This window comes from Fundulus heteroclitus, chromosome 23 (genome assembly GCF_011125445.2).
Source record: "Fundulus heteroclitus isolate FHET01 chromosome 23, MU-UCD_Fhet_4.1, whole genome shotgun sequence".
In the NCBI taxonomy this organism is placed as follows: domain Eukaryota; kingdom Metazoa; phylum Chordata; class Actinopteri; order Cyprinodontiformes; family Fundulidae; genus Fundulus; species Fundulus heteroclitus.
The window spans coordinates 35946816-35952815 of NC_046383.1; positions in this window are offsets into that span (position 1 = coordinate 35946816).

Sequence of the window (6000 nt, forward strand, 5' to 3'; positions counted from 1 at the left end):
ATACACCAGAAAAAGCTATGGAATACATCAGGAACTGCAAAGTGCATATCTTGACAGCAAAAAAAAAAAAAAAAAAAAAAAAAATTAATGTGGAAAGAGGGACATTAGGATTTATTATGAAAAGATAACCCCCTGCAAGACCATCCTTAGAGCAGGTAGCTGACACTGATAAATCCAAATGATGTCTGGAGAGAAATGAACTAAATAGGTTGTCGTATAAAGTTAAACATTGACATTTGTTGAGTTGGCATCATAAAAATGAGCTAAGGTGAACTAAATTTAATTGGATGATAGTTGTAATGGCAACTTCTAGCTCAGTCCGGATTAAATGATAGAAATATGATTAGTATTCGTACCAAGACACAATTCATGATCTTTGGGGATTTCGAGAATTAAATAGGAATTCCTTTGCAAGGGCTGTTTAAAAAAACGTTGAATCATTCAGACATGGCCCAGTTAGCACCGAGAATGCAGATCTGTTTTTTCATGTTTGTTTTTTTTTTTTGAGGTTATGGTTTCAAAACTGACTTTAGAATTTTACAGTTCTTTCAATACAGGGCAAATTGGTTGATTGATTAGTAATTAGAGTATGATCATGTTTACCATTTTAGGTTAGAAGAATTTCTATTTTATCATACAATATACTGAGAGGAACTAATACTGGCTCTACCTGGTATTTTCAAATTAGATTTTAAAATGTAGTCGATTTGTCTCTCTCTAAGGAACACTAAAATACTACAGCCGAAAATACTACAGAACTACGGTTCTGTTCCTTGATTCTACACAACATAACATCACATCACATCTTGTTACGGAAGTCTTTATACATTTTAAATTTTCTCTATTGATTTCAAAATAAGTCTATGAGTTCACAAAACACTACTGGGCCTTCACTGAAGGAGATTTCCAAATTGCTTTTAATTTGTCTCTCAAAGGTATCCAGGTGCTCCCGTTCCTGTAGCTTTTTCACAAAGGAGAACAAAAGCATGTGATTCTCCCGCTTCTAGTCATTATGCTTCAAACTTCAGATGAAAGAAAGCAAGATTATCAATATTTCTAAATGTGGACTAAAAAGCTCAGAACACCATTATATCTTGTATGCAGCAGCTTTTTAAAATTATTTTTCTTTTCCTATTCTGTTTGATTGTATTAACTCATTTCCTTTTAGCTTTGATCACAATTTGGTGCTCTTAGTTTCATTCCTAATTTTGTGTGACATCTATATATATATATATATATATATATATATATATATATATATATATATATATATATATATATATATATATATATATATATATATATATATATATATATATATATATATATATATATATATATATATATATATGACATATGGTTGATATAATGGGTGGTAGATTATCTAGTTGGTTGGTAGGATGCTTTGTCTGTTTGGTTTGTAAATTGGATGATTGATCGCTTGGTTGATGGTGGTTGGTTAAGTGTTTTGATGGTATTTTGTTTGGTGGGTTGTTAGCTGTATGGCAAGAATGGTTGATGAATAAATGGTTGGTCAGTTTATTGGTTGCTGAAACTATTATTTGGCTGGTAGGTAACTTTGACTGGTTGTTGAATTGATTAGTTTGATTGGTTAGCTGGTATGATGTTTGATTTACCCATTTGTGCTACGGTTGGTTGATCAGTTGGTTGTACTGGTTGATTAGTGGATTGGTTAGCATGTAAATTTGTGGTTTAGATATGCGTTTGTTGGTTGTTATGTTTCTTGAAGGTTTATGGAAATCAAAACACTTTATTAACCACCAGAGGGAAATTTATAGTCTCTCAGTTCAAATGTATATTTAAAATGTTAGGAAAAAAACTAAATAGAAATGAGGTGCAGTTACAGGCTTTTAAGTTAATGTTTAATGAAATAACACTCTGTCTGCCAGGTATTGTCCTGTTATCTGCTAATGCTAGTGGATATTAGATCATGTTCTAAAGCTGACTATTTAATTATTTATAAAGGTACAAAGCCACATTATTTTACTTTTTAAAAAGTATACGTCAGTAGCTCAGTCTGGTTGCGTACAAAGTTTTTATAAAAGATTATCTGTTGGTGTAGTATTTGTTATTTTGGTGTTTTATACTTTATTCTTGCTTAATTTGTCAGTAAATAAAGCCTTTCATGTATGTATATAACAACAGAAGTACGACACTGTGCATGCGCAGCAAGGGAAAAAAACGAGGTGCTACTAGCTAACGGCTAGTATCATCTCCCAGCGAAACAATCAGGAATAGTCCAAGAAAAAAAAATAAAACAAGAAAAAAAATAATTCCAAGAGGGGAAAGACAAGAATGTCGCTGGGAATACAGTATGACCGTTCACTGAAGCAGACGCTAAACCTGTTGATTTACGTGAGTAAATGTTCTGATATGAGGCTCGGAAAGTTGCTGTAGATCGGTGGATTTAATTAATAATGGTTGATCTTTAATCAGAAGCTTTATTGCAAGGCATTGCAGAGGGTCAGGCTCGGTCCGGCATTATTTACAAGTGATTTATTAATTAAGCAAACCAGCATTATATAGTTCTGCGATTCTACGTTTTTTCTGCGTTTTTAGAGCTTGTTTCTGAAATTGAAGTCACTTACTTGGGCTCAAAAATAAGTGACGGTGAACAGGAATTATAGAGACCTGCTTGTACTACAGACACTTGAGTATAACCAGCTGAAATATCCCTCCGCCTCATTACGCGCTGGAGCGTATCCTGACATAGGAGCTGAGGAAGTAAAGGCAGAGGGAGCAGCCCGTATTTTCTGCAGTTTACGGTGCAATAACTGATAAATGCAGTGCAGATCATCATTTTGGGCAGAGATTGGTTCTGAAGATGAGTTTTTACACGCTGATAACATTGCAGAATCCCAACCTATAAACCATACTTTAATGCTTATTAATTAGTTGTCTCTGTATTTGACAAACTAAGGCTGAATCACATCGGCAAATGAAGCACCTGGAGTTACAATGTCAGCACATGAAGCTGTGCGAAACAGTTCCCTTTCAGGGTATTAAGCTCCTGCCCCCGTTTCAAGCAAAGTGTAAGATTCTGGAATGACCTGGAAATTTTAAACTTTTTCCAGGCTTAAAAATTTTTTTTTATGAACGTGCATATAAACAGTATGCAAAAATATATAAACAAATTATTGTTGTTGGTGTCAAAGCTCAAGATTAGATGTGTGAGAGAGAATGAAAAAATTAACAATAAAGCTTGTGACTTTATTTTGATGTAAAATGTATTAATTTAAATGTAAATGCTTAATATCATGTCTATCTTTGTTTAGGAGGCAAAACAAAAATATTTTTGCATGAAATATTTATTTATTTATTTGTTTACACATTGTGTATACATCAGGGTGTTGTGATTAGCGATTTAGCCATTATTGGCCAGAAATTGTATGGCACCAGGATGTTTTCCTTCCAATTCTGAAAAGTGCTTGAAAATAAAAATCTAAAATATTTTTCGTATAAGCATGTTTTTAATTAGTGTCATTTATTGCAAAATTACATATCAAAATGGCCAAATAGGCTTTTACACTTTCAGAAATAAAAAGATAAAATATGCGATTAATTTGCGATTAATCTCAAATTAGGTATTGAAATTATACGATTAATCGCAATTAAAATTTTTAATCGTTTGACAGTACTACTGAAAACACAAACCAACTCATCAACAGTTTCAGGTCTTAACCTCAAATAAACCTTAAAAACAAAGTGATAACACATTATAATTAAAAAATCACAAACTGTTTTATCCCAAACTAACAATCCCTGTTTCTATGTCAAACCTAATCTTTTATTGAAGCTTGAAAGCTGGGGAGATGGAAGCTGGAGAAGGATCTTATTTTGGGATCCAGGTGCTGGAAAAGAGCGATGTCACTCTGGTGTGAACTCCATGCAGATCCACGGTAAAAAAAGAGGGCAATAATACTTGGTAGGAAGGTTTTTTAGAAGCTAGGAGATGTCCTGCTGTGAGGGCAGTCCTCAGAAGCTTACGCAGTCTATTTGTCATGGCTATCAGATTATAGTAGTGTATGCATGGCTGAGGCACTATAGAAAGAATAAAAATATAATAAAAAAATAAGTGAAAATAATAAGGTACAGCCAAGTAGAAACAACACTAAGGATAAAATTCCCCCCGTTTCTTTCTATTAAAAATGAATAGGTCTGAACTTTTGACTGGTATTCTCTGTGACATTTCTGTCCAACTGTGTCCAACTTTGAATCCAACCTCCCTCCAATCAGGAACACTTTCCCTCACTGTTGCCCTTTTCTGACCTGTTGTTCAAAGCATGGGAAAACCAAGTGAAGTGAAATAAAAGAACGTGATCTATGAAGAGTGCAGCTAGGTAGACAGCGTTTCATGGCGCTGTCACACAGAAAAACTCTCTCTGCCACTCGACCACACACACAATAAGGTCAAGACCCGTTGTTGTTCGGGTTCAAGCTGTTCATCTGTTCTGACCTCAGAGAGTTGTGTATTCCTTTTATTAAGCTGTTGGATATGAGCAGTGCTTTGTTGGTCACATTTACATGTCTTAGATAGATAGTGTTCAAAATGGAGTTTTAACAGTCTAATTGTTTTCTTATTTTGTTTTTGCATCTCTACATGAGTGTACAACAGCTTCTCTGTGTCTTTAAAATATTATTTAGATGCATATTGTTTTCATTCAAATTTTAGAGCAATATATTTTATAGTGAAATAGAACATTTCCATCAGAGCCTTTTCTGATGATACAGACATGCAACAAAACATACATAAAACATTTATTTACATTACATTTTTTTTTACTTAATTTTACCAATGAATTTTTAGGTTTCAATCAATTATTGCTGGATATTTATGAGTGACACAAATTAATTTGAAATATTACTTAATCCATTGCAGGCATGACAACAGAGCAAGCAGCTTTGAACAAACTCAACTCTAACCCTTAATGAAAATCTTGAATCATTTAACCTGACACGATCAACCAATATATTATTTATCTAATCTGTTTTTTACATCTGCTGCTCCAAGTTAACCGGGTATTGGCCTTCCTGGCCATTCCGCTTATCCGGTTCATAATTGTCATATTTAGCTTTCTTACATTATGTTGTTCAAACAACACTACTTAAGAGACAAGAGGAAATAGTAATGGCTGTTTTAACAGAGCAAAAGAGGAAGACAATGGGTGAATAGGAGGGTAAGGGGACTTGAAGAAAAATATTTGTGACTAGAAAATTAAACTTGTTTACTAAAAGCCAACAGCTTCCTATTTATGCATGGCTTCGCACTTTGGTTTCGCCCTTGCTGCTGTTGTGTCAGAAAGCTTGCGCAAACAGCATTGTTGGATATTAAACATTAAAGACGGTCCTAAAGACAGATTCATGGTTTTGTCACTGGGAGTCTTACAGATAAAAAAACAGAGCCTTGCAAAAGGGATTTACATTGTTTGAACATTTTATCATGTCGCAATGTCACACTTTTATGCAATTTTATGTGGGAGACCAACACACAAAAGCTCATAATCTTTGAGAGGGATGGAAATTATTCATAATTTTTAAAAGCGTGGCAACCTCAGAGGTTGTTAGGGAACATTAGTGAAAAAACAGCAGGGATAAAGTTGTGGAGACGATTAATGCAGGGTTACGTTACACAACAGTACCCAAAGCTTTGACTAACTCCCCAAGCAATGTTAACCTGAAAAAGCAAAGTGGACGGCACAACTACTAACCTACCAAGACACGTCCATCCTCTTAAACTGACAAGCAAGGAAGGCTGTTTAGGCGCCTATGGTAACTCTGGAAGAGCTACGGATATCTACAACTCAGGTGTAACAATCTGTTAATAGGTCTGCTAATAATTATGCCATTTTGCAAATATGGTCACTATGGAAGACTGTCAACAAATAATACAAAGTTGCATTTGCAGTTTCCAATATAAGGGAAGCAGAAAACAAAGAGCAGATGGTTCTCTGGTTGGTTAGACGAATATTAAACCCTTGC